Raw genomic sequence first — 17,281 nt, forward strand, 5'->3', positions numbered from 1 at the left:
TCACACAAGTTCAGGAGTCACAGAGAGTTCCAAGCAAGAAGAACCTAAGCAGGCCCACACCCACACATATCATAATTAAAATGCCAAAAATTAAAGACAAAGAATCTTAAAGGCATCAAGAGAAAAGCAAACTGTTACCTACAAAGGAGCTCCAATAAGGCTGATACCTGATTTCTCATCAGAAACTCCACAGGCCAGAAGAGAATGGCATGAAGTACTCAAGGTAATGCAAAGCAAGGATCTGAGACCAAGATTACTATATCCAGCAAGGCTATCATTCAAAATAGTGAAATTAAGAGCTTCCGGGACCAAAAAAAAAAAAAGGCTATAGGAGTACATCACAACCAAGCCAGCATTACAAGAAGTGCTAACGGGACTGCTGTAATGAGAAGAAATAGAGACAGAAACCTATGCATACAGAACTAAAATGGCAATAAATAAGTACTTATCCTATATAATAGAGAGGTAATATGCAAATTGACCCTCACTCTGGCATGCCATCATAAGACGTGGGCTGCACCCACAGAGGAGGCGGGGTTCCCATAACGAGCCTTAATGAGCGATCAGCAGGGACATGAGACTACGTGGCACCAGGCCGGGGCAGGGGACCTGAGGCTGCGCCCCCCCTGCTCAGCAGGGCTTGACGGGGGACCTCAGGCCACGGCCCCCCACCCAGCGAAGCTTGACGGGGGAACTGAGGCTGCGCTCTCCACCCAGTGGGGCTTGACGGGGGACCTGAGGCTGTGCCCCCTACCCAGCGGGGCTTGATGGGGGTGGGGCCGGCTGGGTCAGGATCTCGCCCGCGATTTCGAGGTGCACATGGGTAGGCGGGGACTTGACTCTGGGTCCCGTGGTGTGCCCCAGACTCTGACAGGAGGAAGATTTTCATATACATTTTACTAATTTTCTTTCATCTCTGACACTTCTATTATAGAGAAAGGGCAAATAGCAATATTAAAATATTTCCTCTAATTCCCTTTTAATGTGCACGAATTTTGTGCACTGGGCCACTAGTCAATAATAAATGTAAATGGATTAAATGCTCAAATTAAAAGACATAGGGTTGCTGAATGGATACAAAAACATGAACCAATTATATGCTGTCTACAAGAGTCCTACCTCAGGACAAAAGACAGATACAAGATGAGAGTAAAGGAATGGAAAATAATTTTTCCATGCGAATAGGGAAAAAAATTGGAGTAACAATACTTATTTCTGAAAAAATAGAATTCAAAGTGAAGGCCATTACAAGAGACAATAAAGGTCACTACCTAATACTAAAGGGATCAATCCAACAAGAGGATATAACCCTGGTAAACATACATGCACCCAATACAGGAGTACTTAAATATAAAAAAAAAACAACACTTCTACATGACTTGGAAGAGTCATAGTAGGAGACTTTAACACCCCACTGACTTCACTGGATAGACCTTCCAGACAAAAACTTAACAAGGAAACAGTGACTCTAAATGACACACTGGATCAGATGGATTTAATTGACATTTATAGAATACTAGAGGCCCATTGCATGAAGAGATTCGTGCAATAGGCCTTCCTTCCCCTGGCTGCCAGCACTGATAATCCTCCAGCACCCGGGATCCAGACCTTTGGTCTGGCTGCAGCGGAGAAGCCAAGCCTCTTCGGTCTTCAGTCTTCGGTCTTCAGTCTGGCCGGAGCCTTCAGTGTTTGCTCTGCACCCGTGTATGCAAATTAACCGCCATCTTTGTTGGGTCAATTTGCATACTCATCCAATTGGCTGGTGGGCATAGCGGAGTGACACCAATTTGCATGTTTCTCTTTTATTAGTGTAGATTTCACCCCAAATCTGCAGAATATACATTCTTCTCAAGTGCACTTGGGTCATTAACAAAGGTAGACTACATGTTAGGACACAAAACAAGTCTGTACAAGTTCAAGGAGATTGAAATCATATCAAACATCTTCTCAGATCACAGTGGAATGAAATTAGAAGTCAAGTACAATAAAAACACCCAAAATATTCAAACAAATGGAGGTTAATAGTATGTTATTAAGCAATGAATGGGTTACCAGTGAGATAAAAAAAAAAAAAAAAAGGAATCAAGAACTTCCTGGAAACAAATAAAAATGAATACACAACAACACACAATTTCTGGGACACAGCAAAAGCAGTCCTGAGAGGGAAGTTCATAGCACTACAGGCCTACCTCAAAAAACAAGAAAAATTAACAATAAACTATTTAATCCTACAACTTAATGAACTAGAAACAGAACAACAAGAAAAGCCAATAGTAAGTAGAAAGAAGGAAATAAAAAAGATGAGAGCAGAAATAAATGATGTAGAGACTAAAATACAATATAAAAAATCAATAAAACCAAGAGCTGGTTCTTTGGAAAGATAAACAAGATTGATGAACCATTAGCCAGACTCATCAAGAAACTAAGAGAGAGATCCCAAATAAATAAAATCAGAAAAGAAAGCGGAGAAATGACCACTGACACCAGAGAAATACAAAGGATTGTAAGAAAATACTATGAACAACTATATGCCAACAAGCCAGACAATGTGGATGAAATGGACAAATTGTTAGAAAAATGCAATCTCCCAAAACTGAATCAGGAAGAATCAGAAAACTTGAATTAGCCAATAACAACTGATGAAATAGAAGCAGTCATCAAAATACTCCCAGCAAACTAAAGCCTGGGTCCAGACTGCTTCACTGGTGAGTTTTACCAAACACACAAAGAATAACTAACACCTATACTCCTCAAAACATTCCAGAAAATACAAGAGGAAGGAACACTTCCAAACTCCTTTTATGAGGACAGCGTTATCCTCATTCCAAAACCAGATAAAGACACTACAAATAAAGAGAATTACAGGCTAATATCTCTGATGAACATAAATGCTAAAATCCTCAACAAAATATTAGCAAATCAGATCCAGCAATATATTAAAAGATCATATATCATTACCAAGTGGGATTCATTCCAGAGATGCAAGGTTGGTACAATATTCGCAAGTCAATAAATGTGATACATCACATAAACTGAAAGACAAAAATCACATGGTCATATAAATAGACACAGAAAAAGCATTCAACAAAGTCCAACACCCATTTTTGATAAAAACTCTTAGCAATGTGAGGATAGAGGGAGCATATCTCAACATGATAAAGACCAAATATGACAAACCTACAGCCAACATCATACTCAATGGGCAAAAACAAAAACCATTTTCCCTAAGAACAGGAACAAGAAAAGGATGTCCATTTTCAACACTGTTAATTCAACACTAGAGGCCCGATGCATGAAATTTGTGCAAAAATAGGCCTTCCTTCCCCTGGCTGCTGGCACCAGCTTCCCTCTCGCACCCAGAACCTGGGCTTCCCTCTGGCCACTGGCAGGCACCCAGGATCCGGGCTTCCTTCCAGCCCTGCCTTTGTCCAGAAGGTCATCTGGAAGGACGTCCAGTCTAATTAGCATATTACACCTTTATTATTATAGACTAGAGGCTCGGTACATGAAATTCATGCACGGGAGTGGGGTGTCCCTCAGCCCAGCGTGCACCCTCTGTAATCCAGGACCCCTTGTGGGATGTCTCACAATCCGGGACCACTGGCTCCTAACTGCTTGCCTGCCTGCCAGCCTGATCCCCCTAAACTGCTCTCCCATGCCAGCCTGATCATCCCTAACTGCCTCTGCCTTGGCCCTACCACCATGGCTTTGTCCGGAAGGATGTCCAGTCTAATTAGCATATTACCCTTTTATTAGTATAGATAGTACTGGAAGTCCTAGCCATAGCCATCAGACAAGAAGAAATAAAAGGCATCCAAATAGGAAAGGAGGAAGTAAAACTCTCATTATTTGCAGATGACATAATATTGTACATAGAAAATCCTAACACTCCACCAAAAAACTACTAGATTTAATAAATGAATTCGGCAATGTAGCAAGGTACAAAATCAATACCCAAAAATCAATGGCTTTTTTATACACCAATAATGAATTCTCAGAAAGAGAAACTAAACAAACAATCCCATTTACCATTGCAACAAAAAAATTAAGATACTTAGGAATAAATCAAGTAGGCAAAGACCTGTCCTCGGAAAACTACAGGATGTTGAAAAAAAGAGATAGAAGAAGATATAAATTAACTGCAGTAATATACCTGCAGAGTTCATGGATTGGTAGAATCAACATCATGAAAATGTCTATACTACCCAAGGCAATCTATAGATTCAATGCAATCCCTATTAACATACTAATGGCATATTTCACATATCTAGAACAAATACCGCAAAAATTTACATGGAATCAAGAAAGACCCGAATATCCGCAGCAATCCTGAGAAAGTAGGAGGGATCATAATACCAGATTTAAGTTATACTACAAAACTACCATGATCAAAGCAGCCTGGAACTGGCACAAGAACAAGTATATAGATCAATGGAACAGAGCAGAGACCCCAGAAACCAACCCAAGCTATTGCTCTCAATTAATATTTGACAACGGAGGCAAGAACATACATTGGAGTCAAGACAGTCTCTTCAGTAAAAGGTATTGGGAAAATTGGATATATACATGCAAAAAAAAATGAAACTAGACCACCAACTTACACCATATACAAGAATAAACTCAGAATGAATAAACAACTTAAATATAAGTTGTGAAACCATAAAAATCCTAGAAGAAACCATAGGCAGCAAAATCTCAGACATCTCATAGCAATATGTTTACAGGTATATCTAAGTTAAAGAAAACTAAGGACAAAATAAACAAATGGGACTACATCAAAATAAAATGCTTCTGTGCAGCAAAAGAAACCATCAACAAGATGAAAAGGGAGCCCACTGTCTGGTAGAACATATTTGGCAATGATACATCTGATAAAGGGTTAATATCCGAAATATATAAGGAACTCATACAATTTAACAATAGGAAGACAATTCAAATAAAAAATGTGAAAAGGAACTAAATAGACATTTCTCCAAAGTGGACATACAGATGGCCAAGAAACATATGAAAAAATACTCAAAGTCACCAATCACCAGATTGATGCAAATTAAAACTTCAATGAGATATCACCTCACACCTGTCAGAATGGCTATCATCAACAAAATGACAAGTGCTGGCAAGGATGTGGAGAAAGGGGAATCCTAGTACACTGCTGGTGGGAATGCAGACTGGTGCAGCCATTATGGAAAACAGTATGAAGTTTCTTCAAAAAATTAAATATGCAACTGCCATTTGACCCAGTGCTCCCACTTCTAGGAATATATCCTAAGAAATCCGAAACACCCATCAGAAAGAATGTATGAACCCCTGTTTTTATAGCAGCACAATTACAGTAGCTAAGATCTGGAATAGCCCAAGTTCCCATCAGGAGATGACTGGATAAAAAAGCTGTGGTACATTTATACCATAGGATACTATGCAGCAGTGAAAAAGAAGAATCTCTTAATGTTTGAGATAGCATGGAGGGACCTGGAGAGCATCATGCTAAGTGAAATAGAGAAAGACAAGCATCACATGATCTCACTCATATGTGGAATCTAAGTAACAAAATAAACTGATGAATGTTGTGGATCAAGAGACATGGAAGCATGGAACAGAGTGCAGAATCTCAAAGGAAAGCGGGGACACGTGGGTGGGTGGGAACTAATCAACCAAAGACTCTGTATGCATAACCCATGGACACGGACAATACGGTGGTGAAGGCCTGGGGTTGGGGCCATTGGCAAGCTAGAGGGAATCAATGGGGGGAAAGGGGGGACCTGCAGTACTTCGTTTCTGAGATCTTCCTCTTGTGGCTTCTCTTCTGGTGCTTCTGCCTGGAGTTCCAGCATCTCCTTTTGATGCGGGGTCCGGTTATAATATGTGATCATCAAGGCATCATCTTTCTGGGGAGCATGTGAGTTTTCCTTAAAGCTGTTCCCTGAGGGGTCATCAATGATCATGGTGAAAGGAGAGACCACCTGCTTTAGCTCTTTCAGTTTGACAATGAACTCATCAAGTTTTTCAGCTACAGCTTCTTCATTTGCCTTTCGTGTGGGCTGATCCTGTCCAGGCCAGAGATAGCACGGCTGATCAATCCTTCAACAGTGATCAAAGCTCCCTTCTGGCTAAAGGCAGGAATTTCAAAATCTAACTCTGGAATCCTTGTGGTGGCTGGCAATCAGTCTTCACTACTTCTCGGTTCATGTCCTCCACCTCCCTGACCGTCAGAGTGTAGTGCACTCCCTGGCCCTGGATGCTGCCCAATGACTGGACCTCCATGTTGTTCCAGCTGCAATGCTCGCAGGAAAAGGAGCTGACGATCACTTCTCTGAAGAAGGGGATCGTGATGAACAGCATGTGCGTCACACCGTCGCATAGCTGTTCTTGCACAGTGACTCGATCTCCTTGGGCTGCTGGCCCTCATCCACAGCGCTGATGGGCTGGAAAAACAGGCCGCTGGGGCCGAGGTGGGCGAGGACACGGCTGTAGCCCCCACTTTTGTGAGTTTTACTTCTAGAAGCCACACCAGATTCTCACACTGAGTACAGGAGAAAAATCCCCTCCTGCTTCAGGCTGGGTGTGGGGAGGAAGTAGCTATTGTGAATACACCAGAGCATGTGTTCTAACAAGGCCTGCCCTCAGGAGAAATCATTCCATCAGATCCTGACCACCTGGGGGAGAGAAATGCCCATCCTGCTCCTTTATCTTTCTTGTACCACCTAAGGAGGGCTGAGGAGCACATGTGAAGGCCATAGCCCAGACAACAGACTCACAAATATGGGGCATAATCAAATGCCCCATCCCTATATCTCATCACCACATCACTGAAGGTCTGTTTACTGCAGTTCCTTTTATCCAACACATTTCTGGCTATCAAGAAAAAACTACAAGGCATTCCAAAAGACAAAAAGTAGTCTGCAGAAACAGAGCAAGCATCAGAACTAGACATGCAAGGATGCTGGAACTTAAAACAATTGTCATTAATATCCAGCTCTAATGGATAAAGTAGATAGCATGAAAAAACACATAGGCAATATAAGCAGAGACGGGAATTCTAAGAAAGAATCAGAAATGAATGCTAGAGACCAAAACACTGTAACAAAAATGAAGAGTGCTTTTGTTGGGCTCATTTAGTAGACTGGACATGGCATCGAACAATCAGTGAGCCTGAGGACATGTCAACAGAAACTTACAAAATGGAAGAGCAAAGAGAAACAAGACTGAAACACGCACACACACACACACACGCACATACACACACCAGAACAGAATACCCAAGGATGGGACAACTATAAAAGGTAACATATAAGTGTAATTAATGGGAAGACCAGGAGAAGAAGCAAGACAGAAAGAACTAGAAGGACTATTTGAGGAAATAATAACTTAAAATTTCCCCCAAATTAATGTCAGACAACAAATTACAGATCCAGGAACCTCAGAATACAACAAGCAGGATAAATGCCAAAACAAAAACAAAAACAAAAAACTATACCTAGGCATATTCAAACTTCAAAAACTCGAAGATAAAGAAAAAATCTTGGAAGAATCCAAAGGGGGGGGGGGGGGAAATCGCCTTATTTGCCTGTAGACACTAAAATGATAGTAAAGGAATATTATGAACAACTCTATGCCCACAAATTTGATAGTCTGCAGCGGTCGCCAACCGGTGGTCCGCGGACCACTGGTGGTCCGTGAGGTCCGAAAGGTTGGCGACTGCTGGTCTAGAGGAAATGTCCAATTCCTTGAAATATACAATCTGCTAAAACTCACATAAAAAGAAATAGACAATCTGAATAGGCCTATATCTGTTAATACATTGAATCAATAATTAATAACTCCCTCAAACAGAAAGCACCAGGCTAGGTGGGTTTGTTGGTGAATTTTACCAAACATGTAATGAAGAATTCATATTAATTCTTTATAATCTCTTCCAGAAGATAGAAGGAGAGGGAATTCTTCCAAACTCATTCTATGAGGCCAGCATTTCTCTAATTCAAAACCAGACAAAGACATTACAAGAAAAGGAAACTACAGACCATGGATGCAAAAATGCTCAACAAAATATTAGCAAATCAACAATGTATAAAGTAATTACCCACAATGACCTAGTAGGTTTATCCCAGGTATGCAAGGCAAGTTCGGCATTCAAAAATCAATCAATATAACCCATCATATTAACAAATTAAGGAAGAAAAATCACATGATGACATCAATGTATGCAGAAAAAGCATTTGACAAAATCCAATGCCTGTGCATAATGACAACTCCCAGCAAACTAGGAACAGAGAGAACTTCCTCAACTTCATAAAGAAATCTACAAAAAGTCTATGTCTAGCATCATACTTTAAAAAAAATTATTGTTTAACTCAGTTAAACTTTAAAGTATTACATAAGTCTCCCTTTCCCCCCATTAACCTCTACCCAGCTGCCCCCTCCCCCAGCACATGCCCTCACCTCCCTCCCCGACCCAGTCTGTGTCCATTGGTTATACTCATATGCATGCATACAAGTCCTTTGGTTGATCTCTTACCCCCTCACCCCTCACCTTCCCTCATAGGTTGGACAGTCTGCTCAATGTTTCTGTGACTCTGGTTCTATTTTTGTTCATCAGTTTATATTGTTCATTATATTCCACAAATGAGGGAGATCATGTGATATTTATCTTTCTCTGACTGGCTTATTTCACTTAGCATGATGTTCTCCAGTCCCATCCAGGTTGTTGCAAATGGTAAGAATTCCTTCTTTTTTTTACAGCAGCATAGTATTCCATTGTGTAGATGTACCACAGTTTTCTAATCCACTCATCTGCTGATGGGCACTTAGGCTGTTTCCAAATCTTAGCTATTGTAAATTGTGCTGCTATGAACATAGGGGTGCATATGTCCTTTCTGATTGGTGTTTCTAGTTTCTTGGGATATATTCCTAGAAGTGGGATTACTGGGTTAAATGGAAGTTCCATTCTTAATTTTTTGAGGAAACGCCATAGTATTTTCCACAGTGCCTACACCAGTCTGCATTCCCGCCAGCGGTGCACGAGGGTTCCTTTTTCTCCACATCCTCGCCAGCACTTGTCGTTGTTGATTTGTTGATGATAGCCATTCTGACAGGTGTGAGATGGTACCTCTTTGTTGTTTTGATTTGCATTTCTCGGATGATTGTGACTTTAGCATGTTTTCATATATCTCTTGGCCTTCTGCATGGCCTCTTTTGAAAAGTGTCTATATAGGTCCTTTGCCCATTTTGTGATTGGATTGTTTATCTTCCTTTTGTTAAGTTATACGAGTTCCCTATAAATTTTGGAGTTTAAACCCTTATCGCAGATAACATTGGCAAATATGTTCTCCCATGCAGTGGGGTTTCTTGTTGTTTTGTTGATGGTTTCTTTTGTTGTGCAGAAGCTTTTTATGTTGGTGTAGTCCCATTTGTTTATTTTCTCCTTAGTCTCCATTGCCTTAGGAGCTGTGTCTGTGAAGATATTGCTACGACATATGTCTGCTATTTTACTGCCTATGGAGTCTTGTAGGATTTTTATGGTTTCCTGTCTTACATTTAAGTCCTTTGGCTATTTTGAGTTTGTTTTTGTGTATGTTGTAAGTTGGTGATCTAGTTTCATTTTTTTGCATGTATCTGACCAAATTTCCCAGCACCATATATTGAAGAGACTCTCTTGACTTCATTGTATGCTCTTGCCTCCTTTGTCAAATATTAATTGAGCATAATGGCTTGGGTCGATTTTTGGGTTCCTCTGTTCTGTTTCATTGGTCTATATGTCTGTTCTTGTGCCAGTACCAGGCAGTATTGAGAACCGTGGCTTGGTAATATAGCTTGATACCTGGTATTGTGATCCCTCTAACTTTGTTCTTCTATCTCAGGATTGCTGTGGCTATTCGAGGTCTTTTTTTTATTCCAGATGAATTTTTGGAGAGTTCGTTCTAGATCTTTGAAATATACCATTTGTATTTTAATGGGGGTTGCATTGAATCTGTAGATTGCTTTGGGTAGTATGGACATTTTAATGATGTTGATTCTACCAATCCATGAACATGGTATGTTCTTCCACTTGTTTATGTCTTCCTCTACCTCTTTTTTCAATGTCCTGTAGTTTTCTGAGTACAGGTATTTTACTTCCTTAGTTAAGTTTATTCCCAAGTATCTTAATTTTTTTTGTGCCATGATAAATGGGATTGTGGTTGTTGTTGTTTTTGTTTTATTTCATTTCTCTTTCTGTGAGCTCATTATTGGTGTATTAAAAGGCCATAGATTTCTGGGTGTTAATTTTGTATCCAGCTACATTGCCAAATTCATTTATTAGGTCTAGTAGGTTTTTGATGGAGTCTTTGAGGTTTTCTATGTATAGTATCATGTCATCTGCGAATAAGGACTGTTTTACTTCTTCTTTTCCAATTTGGATGCCTTTTATTTCTTCTACTTATCTGATCGCTATGGCATGCACTTCTAGTACTATATCGAACAGAAGTGGTGAAAGTGGGCATCCCTGTCTTGTTCCTGTTCTTAGGGGAAAAGAGTTTAGTTTTTGCCCATTGAGTATGATTTTGGCTATAGGTTTGTCATATAAGGTTTTTATTATGTTGAGGTATGATCCCGCTCTTCCCACTTTGCTGAGAGTTTTTATCAAGAAAGGGTGTTGGATTTTGTCAAATGCTTTTTCCGCATCTCTTAATATGATTATGTGACTTATGCCTCTCAGTTTGTTTATATGATGTATCACATGTATTGATTTGCAGATATTGTACCATCCTTGCATCCCCAGAATAAATACCACTTGGTCATGGTGTATGATCTTTCTAATGTAATGCTGAATTTGATTTTCTAGAATTTTGTTGAGGATTTTAGCATTATGTTCATCTAGGACAGGGGTGGGCAACCCCTGGCACGCGTGCCAAACATGGCACGCCAGTAACTTTTACTGGCACCCAAAACCTTCTCTTATAATCCTCCATTTACAATTGTGAATCGTTTTTCTCAGTGATGAATTTTGTTAAGTCTCATAATAGGAGTAGCCTGATGGATGAAAGTAGTAGCTCGTACATATCTCTGAAGGTCACGAAATATAAACCTGATGTAAAATCTCTGTCATCAGTGATGCAGCAGCAAAAGTCCCACTGATAATATCAAACGGAGTCATAAAGTTTTCTGTCGGACTATCAGTGTACATGTATACATTAAAAAATAAATGTATTCTTCATCATCATAAACTGTGTTTTTGTCACTCAAATTAATTTTATTATTTCTTCAAGTTTCTTCACATACCTACACCTTAAGAGATATCAAGTAGGCGTAACATGTTCTCAAAAAATTAGGGTTGGCACGCAGAAGAATTTTGAGTCAGAGATTTTGCTGGTTTTGGCACGCACTCACAAAAAGGTTGCCTACCCCTGATCTAGGATATTGGCATGTAGTTCACTTTTTTTTGTGGTGTCTATCTGGTTTTGGGATTAGGGTAATGCTGGCTTCATAGAAAGAGCTTGGAAGTGTGCCTTCCTCTTGAATTTTTTGAAATAGTCTGAGGAGGATAGGTTTTTAGTTCTTCTTTGAATGCTTGGTAGAACTCCCCAGTAAAGCCGTCAGGACCAGGGCTTTTGTTTGCTGGAAGATTTTTGATTGCTGCTTCAATTTCTTTGGTAGTTATTGGCCTATTCAGGTTTTTTGATTCTTCTTGATTGAGTTTTTGGAGCTTGTATTTTTCTAATAATATTTCCACTTAATCTAGGTTGTCCATTTTGTTGCAATAGAGTTGTTCATAGTAATTTTTCATAATTGTTTGTATTTCTGTGGGATCAGTTATTACTTCATCTCCTTCATTTCTGATTTTGTTTATTTGGGTCCTCTCTCTTTACTTCTTGGTGAGCCTGGCTAGACGTTCATCAATCTTGTTAGTCCTTTTAAAGAACCAGCTCTTGGTTTTGTTGATCTTTTCTATTGGTTTTTTGGTCTGGATGTCGTTTATCTCCGCTCTGATCTTTATTATTTCCTTCCTTCTGCTTACACTGGGCTTTTCTTGTTGCTCTCTTTCTAACTCTTTGAATTGTAGGGTTAGATAATTTATTACCATTTTTCTTATTTTTTGAGGTAGGCCTGTAGAGCTATGAACTTCCCTCTCAACACTGCTTTCACTGTGTCCCATAGATTTTGGATTGTTGTGTTTTCATTGTCATTTGTTGCCATGATGCTTTTTATTTCTTCTTTGATCTCTGAGGTAACCCAATTATTGTTCAATAACATGCTATTTAACCTCCAGGTGTTTGATTTTTTTAAAATTGTTTTTATTGTAGTTGATTTCTAGTTTTATGCCGTTGTGATCTGAGAAGATGCTTGATACGATTTTTATCTTCTTAAATTTGAAGAGACTTTGCCTGTGTCCCAATATGTGGTCTATCTTTGAAAATGACTCATGTGCACATGAGAAGAATATATATTCTGTGGCTTTGGGGTGAAATGTTCTGAAGTTATCAATTAATTCCATGTGATCTAGTAAGTTATTTAGGATTGATATTTCTTTGCTGATTTTTTGTTTAGAGGATTTGTCCAGTGGTGTTAGTGGGGTATTAAAGTCTCCTACTATGACTTTATTGCTGTCAATCTCTCCCTTGATATCATCCAGTATTTTTTTTATGTACTTAGGTGCTTCTGTATTGGGTGAATATATGTTTACCAGTGTTATATTTTCTTCTCGAATTGCTCCCATTAGTATTATGAAGTGGCCTTCCTTATCTCTTGTTATGACCTTCACTTTGAGGTCTAATTTGTCATATATAAGTATTGCTACCCCAGCTTTTTTTTTTTATTTCCATTCGCCTGAAAAACCTTTTTCCATCCCTTCACCATCAGTCTGTGTGAGGCCTTTGTTCTGAGGTGGGTTTCCTGTAGACAGCAGATGTATGGGTCATGCTTCCTTGTCCACTTACCTACCCAATGTCTTTTGATTGGGGCATTTAATCCATTTACATTTAAAGTTATTATTGATAGGTACTTGTTTGTCGCCATTTTTATTCTTTATGCCTGTGTTCCTTCTTCCCTTCCTATTTCTTCTTTTTATAGCAGACCCTTTCGCATTTATTGCATTGCTGATTTGGTGGTAATAAACTCCCTTAGTCCTTTTTGTCTGTGAAGTTCCTGATTTTACCCTCAATTTTAATTGATAGCCTTGCTGGGTACAGTATTCTTGGATTCAGACCCTTGCTTTGCATGACTTCGTATATTTCATTCCATTCCTTTCTGGCCTGATGTGTTTCTGTTGAGAAATCAGTTGATAGTCTGATGGGAGATCCTTGTTACTAAATTTCTGTCTCTCTCTGGCAGCCTTTAAGATTCTTACTTTGTCATTGGTGTTTGCCAATTTAATTATAATGTGTCTTGGTGTCAGTCTTTTGGGATTCATCTTGTTTGGGACTCTGTGAGCTTCTTGTACTTGTGTGAATTTTTTCTTCCTTATATCAGGAAAGTTTTCTGTCAATACTTTTTCAAACAAGTTTTCTATTCCTTGCTCAATTTCCTCTCCTTCTCTCACTCCTATTATGTGGATGTTGTTTCGTTTCTTTTTTTCTTTTTTTTTTTTTTTCTAAGTAAAGAAACTTTATTTTTTTTTTTTAGGAAGCAGGTTTTCAGATATGTAACTAATGAAAAATGTAGGTAGATACTGTCTGACACATTCACAAGATCTTATATTAACCTACGCCAGTTTTGTTTGTTTTTTAACAGTATTCAGTGCCGAGGTCCAACCCCAGCAGGCCCAGGGGTCCCCAAAGGTGTGGACGGAGTCGGCGAAGAAGGAATGGCACAGGGTCAGCGTTCAGTTGATCAGCATAGCGAGGTTCTCCCTCCAGGATCTCAAGCCAGGAACTCCAGCCGAGTTCTGGTCAGGATCTCCAGCGAAGTTCTGGTCTCCAGTGAAGTTCTGGTTAGGATCCAGCCAAGTCCTGGTCAGTATCTCCAGCCAGGTTCTGTAGCCATGTTCTCTTGATAGGTTCTCCATCCAGCTTCTCCAGCCAGGTTCTCCAGCCAGGTTCTAGCCAGGTTCGGTCACCATGTTCTGTCTAGGTTCTCCAGCCAAGATCTGTAGCCAGGTTCTGTCCAGGATCTTTTGCCATGTTCTCTCCCTAGGTTCTGACTCTAGGTTCTCCAGCCAGGTTCTCTCCCTAGGTTCTGTTTCTAGGTTCTGTGTCTAGGTTCTGTCTCTAGGTTCTGTGTAGGATCTCCAGCCAAGTCCTGTCTCTAGGTTCTGTCTCTCTCTAGGTTCTCTGTCTCTGGGTTCTGTGTCCAGGTTCTATCTTTAGGTTCTGTCCAGGATCTTTTGCCATGTTCTCTGGCTAGGTTCTGGTTAGGATCTGATCGATGTTGTTTCGTTTCATGTTGTCCCAAAGTTCCCTTAGGCTCCCCTCAGGTTTTTTAAGTTTTTTTTTCTAGATGCTGCTCTGGTTGGGTATTTTTTCTTACCTTGTCTTCTAGCTCACTTATGTGGTCCTCCTCTGCTTCTAGTCTACTGTTGATGCTTTCTATTGAGTTCTTTATTGCAGTGATGTCATTTTTCATTTCTTCTTGGTTCTTTTTCATTTCCTCTTGGTTCTTACATTGGTGAATTTGTCTTCCATCCTTTTCAGTGACCTTATGACCATTGCTCTGAATTCTTTCTCTGTCATATTGCTTGCTTCAATTTCATTTACTTTCTTTTCTGGTGATTCCTCCTTTTCTTTCATATGCAGGCTGTTTCTTTGTCTCCCCATGATTGCTCTCTCAGTGTGTCTGGTTATGTAGCTCTCTCCTGTGTTGACTTAAAGGCACAAAATACAACACAACAAGACACAACGTACGGGGCACCAAACACAAATGTGTTCACAATACTAATAATCCCAAATAACGGTGACCATCAGAGAAAAGAGAAGTAGCGAAAAGAAAGGAGTGCAAAAATGATATTGAGAAAAGGAAAAAATGTAAGAGAGAGAATAAAGTGAAGAAAAAAGAAGGGGAAAAATATATGTATATGGGGAGAAAACTCCAATAAAACAACAATTAATCCAAAAAATGCAAACAACAGACACCCAAACAACAAACACCCAGATGAATCTGAGAAGGCAGAGCTTATTTCCAGAAGGTATGGTCAAGGAATTGAATGAATGGGGAAAGAGCCACAATTCAGTATAGAGGAGGTAGAAAGAGAATGAGAGTGTAAGAAGAAAAGTAAAAAACAAAATACAATAAAATAAAAAAATAATAAAAGAAACTATATATTAAAATTTATATAAAAGAATATATATATGTATATATACAAATGATATATATCATTTTCCCCTTCCTTTAATCTATCTATGTATGTATTCATTTACTATTGGAAAACAATAGGTCTGAGGTGGTGATTGAAATTAATTCAGCTATTAGTAGAAGAAGAGAACAAGTGAGGAGAGGAAAAACTGAAGTAAAAAACAAACAAACTAACTAACCAGCCATCAAACAAACAACACCAACAAGACAGAAAGAAAAAAAAAGAAAAAAAAGAGGAAGAAAAATATTTTTGGATAGTGAAGAAAGAGAAGACAGAAGTGTGCATGGACTTGGAGCAGGGGAGAGGAAATTAGATATATGAGTAAGATCAATTTTTAACAGGGAGTAAAAAGAAAGGATAGAGAAAAACTGAAGCAGGAACAGGGTAAGAGAAACAGGGTGATAAAGGGGAAAAGTGAGGAAGAGAGTGTTGGCATAAAGAAAAAATTCAGATAGAGTAAAATAATGCTAAAAAATAAAAATAAAATGAGAACACTAATCCTAAAATAAAATAAAATAAAATAAAGAAAAAATAAAATAAAACTTTAAAAAGGTAAAGTAATAGTAGTAATAATAATAACTAAAAATAAAAATATAATATAAAAGTAAAATTAAGTGAGAAAAAAATTTTGGTTTCTTAAGTAAAAGATAAAAAATAAAAAAGTGAAGTAGTAAAGGTTCACTTCCTCTACTGTTCTGCTTGGCACATCTGTTTCCTATCAGGTAGTCAGCACAGTATTGAAGTTCCCTTCGATCAACCGCTCCTCTGTGTCATAAGCCACAACCCTGTTTTCAAGCAGGCGGAATCTCTCTGCTCCCTTTGTTTCTCAGCCTGCCTTTAGTTGTATTTACACAAGAGTCAATTTCTGATACAACCCCTGGGTGGCAGTGTTTCTGTGTTAATAGCCAGGGCTAAAAGGTCCCTCTACCCAGTGTTTAGATTTTTCTTTCCCTGCTGCACTTAATATTTGGTTGGAGGGACGGACTGCCCTAGAGCTGGTTTTCTGCTCGTCTCTCCTTATTCTGATCCCCAGTTTCCATAAAAACAACTTTCCCTGCAATCTCGGTGAGTATTTTTAATTGGAAGATCCTATGTACTGGACTTAGCAAGCAAAAGCAAGGAGTTAAAAAGGAAAAAAGCCAAAGGAAGTGCACCGACTGCCCTGGCACTGTGCAGCTGGTATAGAAATTCAGGCTGCCTTTCTGGGCCCAGCCCAGCTGTGGGCTAATATCTAGAGTCCCCTTCTGCCAGCAGCCCTGTGGACCCCCTTCCACATTTGAGAGCTACACTGACCCCAACGGCCGCGGATTTTGTGGAACGCAGTCTTCCTCTGAGACTCTAGTCCCCGCTGGGCGCATTTCTCCCTCCAGCCTGGATCCCAGATCTCACCTTTCTCTAGGTGATATCTGACCTTTCTGTCCACCAGTTGCCTCACCAGCTATGTTTAATTCGCCAATTCCAGGTGGGTGTTGTTTGATTCAGCTGTTCCTTCTATTTGCTCTGTGAGAAGGTGCAGGGCCTGTCCACATATTCAGCCCCCTGGACAGACTTTCTCGGTGCCTGCGGTCAGGGAGTCTGGAGTCCTGGTGTTCATGGGTTCTCAGCTGAGGCAGCTGGTCCCTGAGCATTGTGGTTGTAGGGTTTCGGGAGGTATCTGAGGTCTCCCCGGTTGAAGGTAAGGCTGGGCTTTTGATCACAGCTGGTCTCCCCTTTAAGGCATGGTCTCTATGGCAGAGCCGGCGCTCCGGGAGAGATTTCAGCAGCAGTAGAGGCTGCCCAGCCAGGGGAGCCCGGTCCGCCAGTCCACAACAGTCCTGTGGAATATAGCTGTCCTTCTCTCACAAATACATGTCCACGCACTCTCCTTCCGTTCTCTCACTCACACACTATCTTGTAGCCTTCCATCCCATTGGCAGCCATCTTGGATCCCCCAAAGACTCAATATTATCTGTTTTTCTCAACTTGATCTATAGATTGAATGCAATCCCCATCAAAATTCCAGAAAGTTTTCCTGTGGATACC

The 17,281-nt window shown here is 39.9% G+C and overlaps 1 protein-coding gene and 1 pseudogene across 1 annotated transcript in view; one reads left to right on the plus strand and one right to left on the minus strand.

Annotated features, from left to right (window-relative positions):
- Positions 1-17,281, plus strand: part of SNAP47 (synaptosome associated protein 47) — a 122,241-nt gene that overhangs the window by 101,446 nt on the left and 3,514 nt on the right. The gene's annotated exons all lie outside the window — the stretch shown is intronic.
- LOC139011529 (zinc finger protein ZPR1-like) lies at positions 2,800-14,532 on the minus strand (annotated as a pseudogene).

The sequence above is a fragment of the Myotis yumanensis genome, unplaced genomic scaffold, assembly GCF_028538775.1.
Source record: "Myotis yumanensis isolate MYYU_CA2020_CCGP unplaced genomic scaffold, mMyoYum1.0.hap1 SCAF_5, whole genome shotgun sequence".
Taxonomy (NCBI): Eukaryota; Metazoa; Chordata; class Mammalia; order Chiroptera; family Vespertilionidae; genus Myotis; species Myotis yumanensis.